Below are 18895 nucleotides of genomic sequence, written 5' to 3' on the forward strand. Positions count from 1 at the left end.
GGTGTAATGCTTCTCCAATTCCTCCTTCTGAAAGTTAGGAGCCTGGGCACATTTATCTGCCATCTCCTGTGACCCAATGGCAAAGGATTTCTCTGGGGGTATTAACTCCTCCTTATTCCTGGCCTGAGCTTCAGGCTGAGAGGTTTTCCAGGGCTGGGGAGAAAGGCAGGGAGGCATAAGAGCAGGGAGATCTTTGAGATGAGGCTCGAGATGGAAAGAAGGCAGCAGGGGCAGAACTGTCCACCTCAGGTGTGCGAAAATCAGTGGGCTTATCAAAGTGTCCTAACAGAGGGTGAAATTTAAATCAGTCAGCAGTAGCTTAAGAGAAGGATTTGATACTCAGGGTTTACAATCGATGACCTAAACTGATGGTTTCAAAATCACCTGTAGATCTTACCTGCCAGTGTTGTTTCTTTCCTCCTACATTCAGGTGAGGACTCGACCTGGTTACCACCCATGATTCCTTTAGGATGTATGATTAATACTTGATCGGTCACTTACCTTTGCCTAGATTCCCTTGTGTTGTTACTCCTTCTCTAATTTGATCAATCAATTAACACATTCATCCCCAAAATGAGACTGGTTCTTATTTTGAGATGTGAATGCATGTGATTTTGCCTTTCTTCCATCTGAGTAGGTCCTGGCTATACTTCATTGTCTCAGAGAAGGTTCCCCTTAGGACTAAAGCAGTGGAAGCCAGCAAGGATTTCTGGCTTTTGTTTTCTCAGGGAGATTTACAGAGGAGGCAAAGGGGTGAAGGACACTTGATGTTCTAGATAGTTTGTCTTGGAGAAGGTCCCCCACCCCTAGAAGAGGAGATGGCCCTTGACTGAGGGGAAAAAGAGGCAAGAGAAAGAGAGAGCCAGAGGGTGCCTGTGGTCCAGGAGAAGTGGGCCCCCAGGATGGGTCCTCCAGGATAATACAAGTCTCCAGAGGAGAATGGTTGGGTAATACAGCTAATTCCTACATCCCACACCAGGCGCAGAAGCACCAAAAGAGGCTGTAGGTAGAGACAACCAAATACCTTAGTAGCAACCAGGGTGGACAAGTAATCGAGCCTCCTACCCATAGTAGTTTGGCACAGCGTAAGATCTTGGATTTTTGATATGAACCTCAGGAAGGGGGCAAGAAAACTAGGGAAGGACTGAGGGTAAATTTCTTGCCAGCATGGGAAAGGAGGTTTGAAATTAGTAAGCCTCCACTGATTTATTTAAAATAAGTTTTTGGACTTAGATACCTACTCACCACACAAATATGTATTGAGTTTTTACTCTGTGGCAGGCATATGCTTGTCATTGAGAATGTAAATATGATGAATACATAGCTTCTTGCTGCAAAGGTATGCACATACAGTCAAGGGGGCACACATATAAGATGGTGATGATTCAAACACGAATGCAGCATATGTGTATAATAATAGGTATCTACAGGTTTTATGGAGTCCAAGAAACAGGAGTGAAAGGAAGAGTTTAGAGAAAGTTCTTGAAAGATAAGATGTTTAAATTGAGCCTTGAAATGTGGGTAGGAATTCTCTGTCTAGAGAAGGGATGGGAGTGGGTGGGAAGCTGTATGGTCATTGGGAAGAGTGAGGAGTGACAGGGGTGTGTATTAGTTTTCTATTCTGCATAACAAATCACTGCAAATTTAGTAGCTTAAAACAACACATGTATTTATTACCTCACCGTGTCTGTGGGTCAGGGCTCTGGACTCTGCTTAGTTGGATTCTCTGCTCCAGGGTGTCACCCTCCAGCAAAACATAATAAAACAATTTTCATGGTTCAGTGGTGACGCTATTGTTAAGGAAAAAGAACTCTCCTGTAATACATAGTCTCTGCAGCCCATTTGATAAATATACTGGTTAATTTACTCCTCCCCTCTGCCCCCCCCACTAAAACTGTGGTTCAGTGTCACTTTCTGTTTTGGAAGGAGGTAAACTTTTACTGAAATGCATGACTCTGACCTTGGAGACTGCATTATCATTAATTTCTCCTTTTCATGAGTTTTTAAACGTTTCCATCTGAACACTAATCATGTGAACACGATGTTGACACTCTTCCAAGAAATGGCCAATACCAACATAGCTCAAGAATGCAGATTTTGACAAGGCTGGATTGGATGATTTGCACATTCTGAGAAACTGTTGGAATTTCCAAGTAAGGCATTGGAATCAGGAGGACCCAGCCTTCAGGATTTACCTGAAGGTTATTTATTACCTGTCCAGCATACTGATTCCAAAGGGACTCAACATCCCCATAGGCTGTTATTTTCTCAGATTCTTTAAATTAATCTTCCCCCAACTAGTTTTGGAATCAAGGTTTCCAATAAGATTCAATGTGATGTTCTAGTCTTGGACCCACTTATCCCAATATTGGATTTACACATTACATAGTACACAGTGTTTAAGAGTATTGGGGTCATTACTCCTCTGGAGCTGTTTACCTTGGAATTTCTCTGAAGCCTCTGTGCATTTCTTGGCCCTAGAAGGTATTACGCTTTCTTGCGTTAGAAGTTCTATTCTGAAAGAGGACTTTGAATCACATTCCCAGTCCCTCCATTCTAACTGCAATAGCCAAGTTTTCTATTGAACCTTTGCTAGGAAAGTACCCATTCTAAGTTTTCAAGCTCATTGCCATCAAATGGTATAGGATATTATTGTCTTTTGATGATTTTTGTCCATCTGTATTTGTGGTTATGTCTCATTTCTCATTCCTAATTTAACATATTTTTTTTTCTCTTTTCTTCGTCAAGCTTACAAAGGTTTATCTTTTTCTGTTGGTCTTTTCAAAGAAAGAGATTTTGATTTTATTTCCCCTTTCTCCTTTGTTTTTTAAAAAAATGTTTCTTACTTTATTCATTTTTGAGAGACAGAGAGAGACACAGCACAGTGGGGGAGGGGCAGAGAGAGAATGAGACACAGAATCGGAAGCAAGCTCCAGGCTCCGAGCTGTCAGCACAGAGCTCGACGTGGGGCTTGAACTCACAAACCGTGAAATCATGACCTGAGCCGAAGTAGGATGCTTAACCGACTGAGCCACCCAGGCACCCCTATCATCTCTCCTTTCTTTTATATTTTCTAACCCTCTTTCTTTCTAGCTGCACTTAATGCTATTATTCCTTTTCTAATTTATTATGACGAACCTAAGTATCCTTAATTTTAGGCTTTGAAGCCATTTAAGGCTACAATTTATTTTCTAAGTGCAGCTTTTGCTGTGTCTCACAGTTTTTATTATAAAGCAGTCTCATTTTAAAGGCTTTCTAGATAGTTTAAAATTTCAGTTTCATCTTTGATGTAAGGACTGGATAGAACTGTTTCTCAGTTTACAAGTAGTTGAAATTATTATTATTATTAAGCTTATGATCTCACAGTTCATGAGCTCGAGCCCCGCGTTGGGCTCTGTGCTGACAGCTCAGAGCCTGGAGCCTGCTTCAGATTCTGTGTCTCCCTCTCTCTGCCCCTCCCCACTTGCATTCTGTCTCTCTCTCTCTCTCAAAAATAATAAATAAACATAAAAAAATAATTTCTGAATTTTCTTTTTTGACTAAGGATTTGATTTATTTTGGACATAAAGTAAACACATTTTCCTATTCAGGGATGTCAGTTCTTATATATGGATGAATTACTCTATATCCTGACTTACTTTTGCCTTCAAGATGTGCTCCAAAAGAGGTACAGTAAGAAGCCCACTATTTGCATTTCTGATAGTTTTTGACTTCCATATCTAGCATCCATGTTATATGCAGTTTGAAACACTTCAAGCAAATAATTTACAGAAACAAGGCCATGACTTTATTATAATCCAAGATGCCTGGCAGAAACAAATGCATATTTCTGGACTAACGTGCTTCTAACCCAGGCCTCAAGGACTCCACATCTATAAATCCAAGGAACTTGAGCTCAAGGAAACAAAGCATCGTGAATAAAAGCAGGAACCAAGACTACTGGACCCAAAAGGCAGAGTAAGTGTGATTACTATTTACTTATTAAATGCTACATAAGGGATAAATAGGTAACCAAGATGAAAAATAAACATAAGACAGGGGTAGAAAATGTGGAGCAGGTTTAAGATGTTAGTGAAGATGCAAGAAGGATAGAAAAGGGGGAATGAAAGAGAAGCAGCATTCAAAGACAAGATTGGCTTAGTATTTCGAAAATTGAAAGGCACCAATTCTCAGCTTAAGGAAGCCTAAGAAATCCTAAGTGGGATAAATAAAGAAAAATCTATATCTAGAAACAACAGAGAGAAATTGCAGGATACCATAGGCAAGGAAAAAACAATCAAAAGAAGTTAGAAAGAAAAGACAAATCAGCTACAAAGGAATGACAGTTCATTTGTAGCTGACTTCATAATAGCATCAAGGAAGCCAAAAGGCCATAAAAAATTATTTATAGGTGCTGAATCTATATCTAGTGCCTATCTATTCACTATATTCCATATCTAATTAAAATGGCTTTCAGTTAAAAAATAAGTTATTTTCAGGTAAACAAAAATTGTGTTTCTAACCCAAATATGTCTGTAGAGGAAATTTGGAAATGTCTATTTCAGGGAAAATAAAAATGATCCCAGATAGAAGATCTGGAAGGAAGGGAACACATATAAATTGGTGAATATAAAAGTCCATAGAAACACAGTTTTGGGCAAAAACACTGATAATGATGTCTGATTTGTGGATTAAAACAATAAAACGTAAAAACTGATTAAGACTAGCATATAAACCATTGTAGAGGTGATTATAGTTTGTATTCTGGAATTCTTGGATTCTTTATGATAAAGGTTAAGATAGTGACCAGTTTTGGATTTCTTAGGTTAAATTTTTATGTTAAAGTATTTAGGAAAACCACCACTCTGAAAGAAAGAAAAAAGAAGGAAAGAAAGATTGAAAGGAAGGAAGGAAGGAAAAAGGAAAGAAGAAAGGAAGGAAGAAAGAGAGAGAGAAAGAAAGAAAGAAATCATGTATAATTTCCAAATTACTAGAGTAATTTGGAAAATTATAAATGAGAAATTATTTAATAATTGGAATTATTTAATAATTAGAAAAATTGGAATGAGAAAAAATGGAGTAAAAAGTAAATACAAAAAAATTACTTTAATAACTATACTTTACTATATATTTTAATAAAAAAATTAAGCCAAGAAAGAAAGGAAAGAGTGAGAGAGACAGAGAGACAGAGACAGAGAGAAAAGAAAAATCAGAATAGGCAGCACAAAACCAAATGATAGAAATAAATACAAACATCAGTAATCCCAACCAACATCAATGAAAAACCAATCTGATCAAAAACAAAGATTATCAGGTTGGATTAAAAATCTTTATGCTATCTATTAATAAAAACATTAAAATAAGGACAAAGAAAGTTTGAAAATAGAGGGAAGAAAAAAACATGTACCAGGTAGGTAGCACCAAATAAGAGCTGGCATAATTATATTCATGAAATAGACCTGCAACAATATTTAGCAGAAATGAAATGAATCACTATATAAATATAAAAGAGTCAGTTATGTGGAAGAGTGGAAGTTCTAAACGTGGCTCTTTAATAAAATAGCCACACATATCTAAAGCAAAAGCTGATACAAGTACAAGAAGTAAAACACAAGTTGGTCATGGCAGTGGGAAATTTTCACTCGCCAAATTTAGTGTTAGGACACATTTCTAAAAAGCCAATAAACATATAGAATGTTTGAATGGCACAACTAAACTTGATCAAATGGATGTGTTTATAATTAACTCTAAAAAACACATTCTTACTATGCACATGTGAATCATTTATGAAAAAGAATCACTTGTTAAGCCACAAAGCACATCTTAACAAATTTTAAAGGACTGACAACTTGTAGAGCATGCCATGTGGCCACAAAATAACTGCTTTTGTTTTCTGTTTAATTTTTTTAACACTTATTTATTTTTGAGAGACAGAGAGAGGCAGCGCATGAGCAGGGGAGGGGGAGAGAGAAAGAGAGAGACAGAATCTGAAGCAGGCTCCAGGCTCTGAGCTGTTTGTTAGCACAGAGCCTGACACGGGGTTCAAACTCGTGAACTGCGAGACCATGACTTGAGCTGAAGTCGGTTGCTCAACCAACTGAGGCATCCAGGCATCCCTTGTTTTCTGTTTATACTCAAAAAAGATGAGTAGAAAAATTCATCAGTGTGGATTATAAAAATATATTTACTGATTAATCAATGTGTAAAAAGGAAATCATAATATACATAAGAATGTGTATGGAACCAAACCTTTCTAAAGACATTGAAACTTGTGAGGTGCAGCTAACCTAGGATTTGGTGGAAAATTTGGAGCCATACATTTGCATTGAAGACAAAAAAAAAAAAAGACTAAAAATTAATGAGGTAAGCATCCAATTTAAGGAATTGGGAAAAGAACAATAGAAAAACCTAATGGTAGTAGAAATATAAGTTGAAAACACAGACAGATATGGAGAATTAGTAAAGCCAGGAGAGAGGTCTTTGTAAACACCAATATGATTTACAAAACTCTGGCAAGAGAAAAGATAAACATAAATAAGCCAAATAAGATATGAATGAAGGAGATAGTGACAGATGTGTCAGAGATTTCAAATGATGAGAAAATATCATAAACTAGCTTATGACAAAAGAAGTTAAAAAGTTAGCTGAAGTGGAGAAATTTCTGAAAAAAAATAATTGCAATGCTATCTAAAGTAACAATTATTGCAAATGATTCAAGAAGAAATGGAAAGCCCGAATAGTCCTAGAACTGTCATTAATAGCCTTAAAATCTTTCCTTAAAGAAAGCAGCATGCCTGGGTGAGTGTAAAAGTTAAGTTGCCTTTAACACTTGACAAACAGAAAATTTCAGTCTAATGGAAGTTTTTCCAAAGAATATGGAAATGGGAGCACTTCTCAACTCATTGAAAGAGGCTAGCATAGTTTTGATGCCAAATCAGAAAAGCAAATGAAAAGAAATGAAAATCACAGGCCAATCTAATCTCTGAATATAGATTTTCAAATCCTTTGCAAACTACCAGCAAATTGAATTCAACATATATATAAACACAATATCTCATTCCCCAAGCTTGGTGTGATAGAGATGAAAGCTTGGTTTAACATTCTTATGTTATTTTTATATATATAATTAAATTGATTAATGTAATTCACTTCATTAATAGGAAGGGTAAAACTATTTGCTTACCTCCACAGACATAGAAAAAAAAGCACTTGACAAAATTTAACATTCATGATAAAAAGAAACCTTTAGCAAACTAGCAACAGGCTGAAACTTTCTCTACCTGATAGTAGGTAAGTACAGAAATGCTTTCAGCAAATATTGTACTTAATGGTGAAGAAAAGAAGAAGAAAGAGTGCATGCAATTATACTTCTTTTCTCTACTGTACTTAACTAGAGTAGAAAAGTAATATAAAGAAGTTAAATGTATAATAAATAGAAAGGAAGAAAAAATGTAGGATTGTCTGCATCATGCAACCAAAAATAAACCAAAAATAAATGTACTTGGCCTATTTGAGCAATGTTACTCTTATTGTTTTTTCTTCCTTGTTTACTTAAGACCTTAACCCTAAAGCAGGGTTTCTTGACCTTGTCACTAGGACATTTTAAACTGGATAATTCTTTATTGTGTGGGCTGTCTTGTGCATTGTAGGATGTTTAGTAGCGTTCTAGGCTTTTTAACCACCAGTTGTCCACTGTGAAGGCTGAGGCAAAAGAGTTTCTGTTATGGGAAAGTTTCTACTCACAACTTCCTGATGCAGCTAATTTATTCTTTGCACCCTTCTGTGTGTCTGGCTCATGGGAAGGACTCCACAAGAGGAGATTCATGGGTGAGCCTAGTCTTTATAACCCAGAGAGGCTTCTATGAGTTCTCCCTTGTCTCCAGGTGAGATAGTTAGAATTAGACTCTCAGAACCCGTTTGAACAAAGAAGGAGAAATGGAGGCTTCAATCCTCTGGAGTCAGGGGCTGAGGGGGGATAGTGTGGTGTGGCAGGATAGAACCATTGGAAGTTAGGAAACTCATCCTGAAGTAGGGAGGAATGGTTGGGGTATGTGTCCCGTATTGGAGGCAGTTTTGGCATGAGTTAAAAATATTAAAAATCAGATGTAAGACCATGTCATGCTAGAGATACCAGACCACCCCCATTTCAGTTCCCAGGGAGCTTGGCATAAGTTTCTCAATAGCTGCGTAAGAAAACAAGAGCAAACAATTGTTCATTAACAACTACCATGTACCAAACCTTTGAAGGAGCAACTAGTTCTTTGACCAGTTGGGACTCTTATTGCAAGCAACAGAAAGCTCAAGTGGTTTAAGCCATAAGAGAATTTGTTGTCTCACGTAACTGTAAAGTCCTGAGGCATGTGTGTGGGGAGGTGGTTTGTTCTCCAGGCTCACAAGTTCATCAGGGCTGGGGCTTGGTCTATGTGCTTCTCTTAGTCCTGCCCTCCTCAGGGTGGCTGCCTCCTTCTCAGGCTGGCAGCCAAATCTCTGCTGTCAGTTCCTGGGGCCACATGTTTCCTCATCTGAAGCTTATCTTTTCTTCCCTTGTAGCACAAATACCCATTTGGGACAGTGGCTTTGCCCTGAATTAGTCACTCTTAGGGTGATGCCATGCTCTGACCACCTAGACCAGTGTTGTGTGCTCCCCCTTCCCCCAGTCACTGTAGTGGGGGGTGTAGGCAGAGCCAAACAAGACCTGAGCTTAGAGCCAAGATGGAGATATTCCATCCTTCCTAGACCATTGGGCTTCTCCACAGGGTGTTGGGGGGGTATGTTCTGGGGAGTCAACTATGATACCCATCACCCATCAGACTCTGAGTTTGAAGAAACTTGATTAACGGAGCTGACACACTGTGGAACAGAGCCTCCGTGGACTTCTGCCACTTTTAGCAGAGGGTCTGTGGTGGAGCTTGAGGTAGGAGTCGGAGCAGCCCCACCCAGTGAGGCAGAACTCAAATACTAACATGGTTGTAACCTCTGCTGCTCTGGGCCTGTTTTCCCTCATACCTTTCCCTCATTCTTCTCCTGCTCTTCATTGCAAGAAGACAGACATCCAACTGCCTTTCCCACACTCTGAGGTCATTTGGCTTCTAGCTGGGTTTTGCCAATGGGAGGGACTGGTGGATACAGGGGGTGGTAAGGAAAAGAGAGATGTCAGGGTATGTCACCCACCGTGTGCCCCAGGTAACATCCAGCAGTGCATGTTTCCTCGGAGTCCATGGCTCCAAGTCCCCGTGCACAGGCCTGGTGTGGTTCCAGAATCCTCCTAACATCTGTGCCCCAAGGGTCCTGGTCCCACTTCATCTTCCTTCTGTCCTTCCAGCCAATATGTGGCCGATGTCTGGTTTGCATCTCTGTGTCTCCTGTTTGGCTTCTCAGCTCTTCCATTCACTTCCATCCCCTGTATTACCAGCTCCTAGCGCTAACTTTCCTCTGGTTTACATACTCACAGAGTTTTGTCTTTGCCCAGTTGTTCCACACCTAAGCCTTGGATCTTTTTTTTTTCCAGCCTGGTGTGGCCTGGAGAAGCAAGGGTTACACGTTGAACCAAATTAAGCTGGGACCTCCAGGGTGTGACTGACCCAACCTCTACACCTCAGTTAGCAGCTCTCTGTTCGAAATTACAATACCTCTCCTTTATTCTCCCCCTACATCTCTGGAGTCAGGGGCTGAGGGGATGGTGTCCTTGGGGATGAAGTATTGTGATTGTCAATAGCAGTAATGACAATTGATGGAATGTTTAGGTCTGATTTACAAGCAATGCTGGATTTGCATTAGCGTAGTAGGTTTAAAATAACATCCATGCATTAGACGATATTCAGATTTAATGGAAAAATAATGACTGCATTAAATCAGGTTTTATTGTTATGGAGGGTTTTAATTTGGCAGGACCACTTTCCTTTTGTGATCTAGAAAGGGCTCAGTTGAGGAAGGTGGGGCTTCCTTGCTGATTCTTGACCTATATCCATTCTGCACTCACCCAGAAATGATTGCACCTTTAAAGCAGGTTAACCTTTCTGGTTCCTTTTTGTTTTGTTTTTCCTCAGAAGGTGGTTTTCACTTCTTAAAACCTTACAGATTAATTTAAAAGTAATAAAAATTAAACAGAAGTCATTGTTCTTCCCTGCTTTATGAAATGGCGTTTCCATTGTGGGTTGTTTTTTTTTAAAAGAGGAAATGCATCATTAAAGTCGTTGCATTATTTATCAGAGAAGCTAATGAAATCATAACTACAGTAACTGAATACACGCAGTACGGCACTGGTTTGAATCACTGCCTATGAAATCCCAGTTAATCACTGTGGGACCGGTGCCTTTTATACCTCAGCTCATGAAACCAAAAGCATTGCAGTCTTTGTGGAAAGGCTTCAAAATTCTCAACTCTCACCAAAGTAAGAAAGTGAGTTATGGGGTGACAATGAAATTTGGTAAGAATTTGCTAGCAGAGGCAGGATCAACAGCAGATTTTCATGGGTCCTCAAACGACATTTAAAAGATTGCTTCGCATCTTGTGTGTCCTTTGCTGCAATGTTACCTGTTAACTTATTGATCTTTCCACCTGCCTAGGTCAGCTGTTCTCACACGGATGAAAGCTACGACTGAAGAGAGAGGAAATCATGGAAAACTCACAGACTAGTCCACAAGTTTACAAAGGGAGAAGTTGAAGCTAAGAATGTAAGTGACTTGCTAGCGCAGGATGAAAACCCAGATCCTTCCTGGTTACCTCACTGCCTGCCTCTTAGTGGCATGACTGGCCTTGGGGCCTGGGCATAGAGGTTCTGAAAGGGTTGGGAGTCACATGGCTAAAGAAGTGATGTTCTCCTAGACCTCCCCTGCTCTTGGGCCTCTCCTTCTCCTGAGCGTCACCACACCTGGGCCAGCAGTGAGTCCATATTCTCTGTATTCCATGCCAACAACCCCCCTGCCTCCATTGTCCCCCGTCCATGTCCCTGCATCCTGCTTTTCCTCTCTCCTTCACTCATTGTCTCTGTTGCCAATATCCCCTCACATTGAGAAACCTGAGGCCTGGCAGGTGGGCTGTTATGGGCATGGGTACAAAATCTTGACATCTGGGATGGCCCCTTAGGTGAGCACTGAAGGGCTGTCCAGCATCCCACTGAGGCTATTGGTGGCCTTGGCTGGGGAGTGTGCTGGAGTCTCAGTATACCCCATCCAGCATTATGCAAGGTTTGATAGAAGTGACAGAGACAAGTTCAAGCCTTTAACATTTCTTTACTCCACCTCACAGGACTGGCCTGTTAGGCCGGAATGCACCCAATCCTACATAATCTCTTAGCTTTTGTTTCGTCCACGGGTAGCTCTTTGCTGACTCCTCCAGGAAACCCTTGACCTTCAGGATTGTGCACCCAGAAACTTCCCACCTGGTCTCCCTCCTTCACACTCTCCTGGTTACAATACCCTACAGTCCTGGGTTGAACACCTGACCCTAGCTGGGCCAAGGAGGACCTTTGTTGGTCATTTGGACTTGGGGCTCATTCTAGGATTCATCTCTCTTCAGGTGGTGAGTGAACTGTAGGTATAACATCTGCAAGCTGTTGGAGACCTTGTCTAGAAAGCCAACGGAATGAAAAAAGAATGAAGTTAATCTGTGGAAACCAATAGAGCTGAGAGATGGTCCAAGTGCAGTTAGTTCTCTTTGCTCCGGAGGCTCTGCAAACAGCACTCTGCTGAGTGCAGCCTGGGGTGTGACATTCCTTGGATTCCGGAACCAATACAGTGCCTTTTATGCTCTAGATCTAACTGGGTATCTGTCACTGCAACCACAAAGGGCCTTACTCTTCCATCTCTATCCACTGATTGATCGCTTCATTCACACATGAGTGTCAGGGCACATTCAGAAATATTATTAGTACCCATTAAGCAGTGCTTTTTTGTGGGCTCTCACTTCCTTATCTTGTTTACATTACCCATTTGCTCATATTTTCCTCTTTACTGCGCAGTTTTTCCATGTCAGATAGATGGGGAAAAGAAGATTTTTAAAAAATATTTATTTCGAGAGAGAGACAGTGCCCAAGCCAGGGAGGGGCAGAGAGAGAAAGAGAGAGAATCCCAAGCAGGCTCCATGCTGTCAGCGCAAAGCCTGTCACGGGGCTTGATCTCACGAACTATGAGATCATGACCTGAGCCAAGATCAAGGGTCATATGCTTAACCGATTGAGCCACCCTGGCACCCTGGAAAAGATGATTTTTAAGAGCTATGTTAGTTTAGATGGCTGGGAAAGAAGGACCAGCAGGGGGGATTCTGGGTGTGAGTTTATGATGGGCCTTAGGAGGTAGGAGTCTGCCATGGCTTTATGAACATATGGTTAAGCCATCCGTCACCCAATGCCATGGCATATTTATTATTCACTGGAATCTACCAAAGGAAGAGAAGACATACATACTCTTTGTTCTTGAGATGCTCACAGTGGAGGCGCTGGGGAAGGAGCAAGATAAATGTGAAACACTTGCAAATAAGGAGGGGAGATACATGGAACGGGAAATAGGATGGTCCAGTGTAAGGGAAGCTGGCCTGCTCTTGCTAAGATCAATTGGCACTTTCAGAACACTTCTCGTTCAGAGATCTCAGGTATGTGATAAACACTAGCTCACTGTGGCTCACCAGCTCCTTGGGAACCAGAGATTTAGAACAGGGAATATCCCAGGGCCAAAAGGGACAGGAAACATGCTTAATAGATGTTCCAGGGGGAGTTAAGGAAGTAGAATATAATTACGGGTACTGGAACTATGCCATACTACTAGTAAGAACGAGTTCTCAGACTTCTGATCAAGGTGATAAAACCACTGTCAGCTTATGCTTAGTTTCATTACTCATATCACCACATAGATTTCTCATGCTACAATGCATGAAAATGTTTTATTTTAAAATTCCTCAAAATTATCTTTCCAATCGAGATACTTCCTGCAAAGCCTGCGTCCTGTCCACCTCTCCTACATCATCTGCAGACATCCTTCCACTTGCCTATAACTCCTGACCTTTCAGTCGGAGCCTGAATAAGTGATAAGCAAAGGGATCTGCTCCCTTGGGACTTCCGAGAAGACAGACAATGACACCTTCCTCTTCCTCCTTCCCATTTCCTTCCTTGCCTCATTTCCTACTTGGACTTTTCATAACTTTTCCAGGTGCCGCCTCATTCCGTGTCTGTTCCCATCTCTGCGTTGCCCACAGTAAGAGTCTCAGAAGACCTGAGCGGTGCAGGTTGATCAGGACGGCCAATCCCGGGGCGCCTGGGTGGCTCAGCAGGTTAAGCATCAGATCATGATCTCGCAGTTCGAGTTCGAGCCCCGCTTCAGGCTCTGTGGTGACAGCTCAGAGCCTGGAGCCTTCTTTGGATTCTGTGTCTCCCTCTCTCTCTGTCCCTCCCCCATTTGTGCTCTGTCTCTCTGTCTCTGTCTCTGTCTCTCTGTCTCTCAAAAATAAACATTAAAAAAAGAAAATAAAATAAAAAAGAAAAGCTAGTCCTGACTGGATTGCCCTCAGGCCTAGTTCTTTTACGTAAAACTGACTCAGATGGATGCTGACTGTGCCATTCTCAAGTTCACATATATAATGGAGTATTTTTTCAGGAAGAAAATTTTTATCTCCGGCCTTGAGCATCCACTTCTCATAATATAGAAAATGGGTTCTTTTCACTCACAGGTAAGTTCAGTGAATTTTCATAATTTCTCAGTCACCTCGGGTTAAACATTTAACCACATGTGGGATTTTTTTTTCCTCTTTTACAAAATCCATGCCCCTCAGGTTGATGTTAAGGTCTAGGAAGGGGGCTGTTTACTCAAGTAGCACTTGGCTGTTTCTTGAGGTCTACCTGACAGTGTTCTCTGCTGCCAGCCCTTGATATGTGCCTGGTGTCACCTGGTCCTTAGATTGACCTGCTGAACTGCAGCCTTGTGCTTCTCATATCCTTGGTGGGTGGTTGAAAGGGAGACGAGTCCAGTCCTGAGTCACACATCTACTTTTTAATACTGTCTTTTTGTACCTGAGACCCTAGCTTTTGAGCTTTACACTGAAGAATATGATGTCTTCGTTCTGTTTCCTTTCTGACCCGCTAAACCCTCCTTCCCCCACCCCTGGAAAAACTATAGATGCATGTTTGCAGCCCAAGAGAAGGACAGTAAAGAGGAAAGGGAAAGAACATTCTAGTTAATATCTCAAAGTATCATGTCTCCAAATAAGCCAGTTCTTCCACCGTGTGTATTTTGAATGCAAATTGAAAAACTAAGGACTTGGTAGAAATCTTTTCTGTTAGTCAAACATTTGAAAAAGTCATAGTATAGAATCTCCCATTAAAAAAATTTTTTAGGGGCGCCTGGGGGGCTCAGTCGGTTGAGCGACTGACTTTGGCCCAGATCATGATCTCACGGTTCGTGAATTCGAGCCCCTCGTCGGGCTTGGTGCTGACAGCCCAGGGCCTGGAGCCTGCTTCTGTTTCTGTGTCTCCCTCTCTCTCTGCCCCTCCCCCATTCATGCTCTGTCTCTCTCTGTCTCAGAAATAAATAAACATTAAAAAATTAAAAAAAAAAATTTAAATGTGGGGCTCGAACTCACGAACCGAGAGATCATGACCTGGGCCAAAGTCGGAAGCTCAACCGACTGAGCCCCCCAGGTGCCCCTCGGAACCTCCCATTTTCTAATAAGAACCATCAGGTGGATAAGTTGAAGTTACCCGATATGTATTGATGAGAGGGGCTATGCTCAGAAACCAAAAGTTTTTTATTTAATTGTATTTAATTTTATTTATTTTTATTATTACTTTTTTTAGTTACAAACAGACAATCCCATTTCATCCGTTATTAGTCCATTATCACAAGCGAGATGCTAGACCAAGATAGCACAATTAACAACATGGAAACTTATCAGATTTAATGACGCTGTATTTTGAAACAGAGGTCCAGAGGTCACCCACGCTAGGAATATGATGACCCTCGAGATATGATATTATTAGGTAGAAATATATTAGATTGTTTTCACCAACTAGGAAAGGAGAAAAAATACATCTGCAGTGCTAGCATTTTTATCTACTTGCATGCTTGTGTCTTTCAGTTCCTTGTCAGTGATGCTGGAGGAGTCGAACTCCAGTGGCTACTCAGGTGGTCCATTTGAATGTGGTTCTTGCTACTAGAAAACTTTGTGTGACATATTTTATTTTGAACTTCAACATTCAAAAAAATGTAACAGTTTCAAGTCTTCTGTTGGCTGGAAACATCTTTGTGTTGCACGATTATTATTTCTTTTTAGTCTTTCAGTTCACATCATCTGAACAAAACTCACACTGCTTAGCCCTAAGACAGGGTGGGTCTGTTTAAGATAAAGGTGGATACTAAATAGATGAGGTGTGGGGAGGGTCAGGGAAGAGGAGTCATGATCAAATCAGAGGAACTGAGATGTGACAGTGAAATTAGAGATGAAATTCTTTGAGGCTTTTTTTTCATGAACTTCATACATGGTAGTAAATTGCTTTTAGAAGCTGTATTAATATGTCTGGTCAAGGAAGTAAAGGCATGCCAATTCACTATATTATTAGCTAATGCAGCATATTCCAAAGTTGTTCTCTCCCAGATGTTAAAGGACAAGTCATAGTGAAATTCTTATTTACAGGCGACCGAGGCTAACCCTGGATGACTTAAATAGGAAGAGAAGAGTACTTGAATTCAGAGCCCTGATGGAAGACTGGAGAACAGGTTGAGACAAGTTCAGGAGCCAAGGGAGAGGTAGGTGGCTGGAATCACAGCCAAAATCATGCCCTGGGGACCACCTGGTAGGACATCACTGTCACCACCTGTAGATACTTCACACTTTCCTTGCACCCCCAATGGCCCTGACCTCTGAACCTTGTGCCCATCATAGACACCGGAAGGAGTTTGCACTGCCCCTGCTTCTCTGCCACTTCCTCCAGAGTCAAAGTCCCAGGAGGCAGCAGCCAACTGGCCCTGAGGGCATGTGATACCCCGGTTCCCATGAAGTTCCCAGGGGGCACCATCTGCCTTTTTACCTGCCGAAGGGAGAGGTGGGCCTTGCCTCCCAGGAAGATTTGCACACAGTTGGGGACTCCCTAAACATAAGAAGCTACTTCAGATGCCAGCCAGCCAAAAAAAAAAAAAAAAAAAAAAAAATGATAAATGACAACAGGATGTAACATAGGAAAAGGTTCCACACTCAATTAATTTTGGAAGATGCCAGGTTTAACAGATTTCTTTACTATAGGGCTTTTCGTGTGACTGCATGCATGGTGAATCTCCAGGAGGGATTATAGGAACCCCCCCCCCCGCCTTCATCATCCGATGTGAGTGCTCCACGGAAAACATTGCATGAATCACTACTTTGAAGCAATCAGCAACACTATTTTCTCACACTTAACCTCAGCAAACTGGTCTCTTTACTGACACATGCCATATTTCTAGGCATGCAAATTAGAACTGCGGTTCTGGAGACTTTCAGGCTGTACTGCTGTCTCATGGTTGGGTTATTTTTCAGGAGGAAGGTAATATTACTATTACATGTTTGCAGCACCCACCATGGCTTTCATTTCTTGGGGGTGCAGGCTTGGTTTAATCACCTAGATATATCCCTGCTGTGCCCCTTTCCTTACTGAAGCATCTCCATTTGGTCTTGGCATGTTGTCCAACTTGCCTGAAGCAGTTAATGTTGCTTCAGAAAAATGTCTACGGGCGTAGCTTATGTCTGAAAGACCCTGGCTCTACATATAGCAGAGGTAGGAGCTGCCAAGATTAAAATTCTCTGATAACTCAAAACAAATGTCCTGCTTATTTTTATAGTGCGACAAGGTAAAAGCACGGAATCCAACAACCAAACAGCCAGTGACCTTGAAGCCATAGGCAGCATAGGAAACCGCTCCTATCTGTATTCATCGATGACGCCTAAACTTTAGGTCGGAGTCATATTTAATTTGAAAAGATTGGGAAGCTGAAGACCATATCTTCACGTGCAAATCCCAGCCTTAGCTCTCTGGCCAATAGAGGTAAATACAAGTCACATGCTTGACTGAAATCAGCACTGAAGCACTGAAGTTGAGCTTTCTAAAAAGTTTCATTATTTAATGTTTCTTTTTTCAAGCTTCCGTACTTATGACTTTCTTGTTATCCTTCAACATTTGTAAAATACAAAGCTAACACCATGAGATAGAGACATTCATTGAAACAAAAATCTTTTTGGGGTCTACCGTGTGAAAGGCCTGTGCTAGATATAAGGGGTAAACTCATGAGTTAGACGTATTTCCTGCCTTCAAGAGCTTTTACCTAGACTGTGAATTGGTTTATTTATTTAAAATACTTTTTTCCAGGCCGACTATGATCTAGGCACTGTTCTAGGAGCTCAGATAAAGCTGTGCACAAGAAAATAAGTTTCTATTCTTTGGCACATAGATGCAGTGGGGGAGCCCGATATTAAATCACACAGCACATATTTATTCATTGAATCATTCTTGCGATCAGAGCCAGAAAGGCTTAGACCAGCATAAGCCTGTGAGGATATGATGGAACGCGTTCTCTCGGGAAGTGGCCTGTGAGCTGTGCTCTGAAGGATGAACAGGAATAAACGTTATGGAGATATGGTTGGAGGGAGTGAGAAGAGAAATAAGAGTTTTAGAACAGGAGAGAGTTTTGCTGGTACCAGAGGAAGGGTGGCCTGACCAAGCAGGGCCTTGGAGACCGTGGGGTACCAGAGGAAGGGTGGCCTGACCAAGCAGGGCCTTGGAGACCGTGGGAAAGTTTCAGTCTTCATGCTAAATGCAATGGGAAGACATGGGGCAGATTTCCTCAGGGAAGGAATGTAATCAGACATGCACTCTAGAAAGGTTACTCTGGCCATGCATATTGAATGGCTTGCAAGGGCAGTAATGGAGGCAGAAATACCAGCTAGAAGGTTGGTCTAGTAATTCAAGGGGAAAATGCTGGTAGGTTCAACTAGGGTAGGTGTGGGAGAATGATGCTGAGAGGTGTATAGATACAAGAGATATAAATGAGTCCCAAACAACAGAACTTGATGCTTAATTGGATGTGGGAGTTATTTAGGAGAAAGTCAGGTAAATTGCCAAATGCAATACGGTATGCTAAATGCTCTAAGAGACTATAGAGGCATCTGGCCTGTTGCTGGGTATAAGCAAATGTATATGCAGAAAACCCCACAAAGGACCTCAAGTCATATATAATGTATCTGAAGAGGCTAGATGTAAATGCTGAAAAGTTAGCTCATAATCAAGGCACTAAATGCCAGTCATCACAGGTGTGATACAGGCACTATGGTTTGTTGGTGTTCCCAGGTCAGTTGTGGATAGAGGTAGCCAGGGAAAGCTTCATGCAATAGATGGAATGAGCTGGGCTTGGGCAAAGAAAGAAAGAACAATCCTGGTGGAGAGAACACACAGAAAAGGGGGAGGAGGAAGTAAGGATAGACATAACATATTTAGAGAGTACCAAATAGACCAGTTGTATCAAAATGGGAGATTTGGGGGGAAAGAAAAATTTGGAAAAGATAAAATTGGAAGTATAGATTAGGGGAAGCAAGGGGTTGCAGAATTATATGCAAAATTCATAAATACTGATTCACACCTGGATTGTCATGAGTAAGCTGTAAATCTCCGGCACTAGGAAGAGCTCAAGTTCTCGGTCTCCTTGTACCTTTTCTACAATGAAATCTCCGTTCCCCTGCCCCGCCCCAGCTTTATTGAGATGTGATTGACATACAGCATCGTGCGACTTTAATGGGCAAAACATGTTGATCTGATGCTGGATCAACTGGAACTGGCTAGCCAACACCCTCATCAGGTCACATAACTAATGTTTCTTTTTTGCGGTGAGAACATTTAAAATTCACTCTCTTAGCAACTTTCAGATGTATACTACCCATTGAGTATTCTTGGCTCCCCTGTCAAATATTA

General features: G+C 41.3%; 1 long non-coding RNA gene across 5 annotated transcripts in view; it reads left to right on the forward strand.

Annotated features, from left to right (window-relative positions):
• Positions 1-17072, forward strand: part of LOC122233012 — a 134795-nt gene extending 117723 nt beyond the window's left edge. For 2 of the 5 annotated variants that reach the window (XR_006210414.1, XR_006210424.1), the window contains 4 exons: positions 3855-3957; positions 10545-10652; positions 15598-15710; positions 16776-17072. This is a non-coding gene — a long non-coding RNA (uncharacterized LOC122233012). The other 3 variants (XR_006210415.1, XR_006210419.1, XR_006210422.1) reach the window with 3 other exon arrangements.
• The last annotated feature ends 1823 nt before the right edge of the window (positions 17073-18895 follow it).

This window comes from Panthera tigris, chromosome D4 (assembly GCF_018350195.1).
Source record: "Panthera tigris isolate Pti1 chromosome D4, P.tigris_Pti1_mat1.1, whole genome shotgun sequence".
NCBI lineage: Eukaryota > Metazoa > Chordata > Mammalia > Carnivora > Felidae > Panthera > Panthera tigris.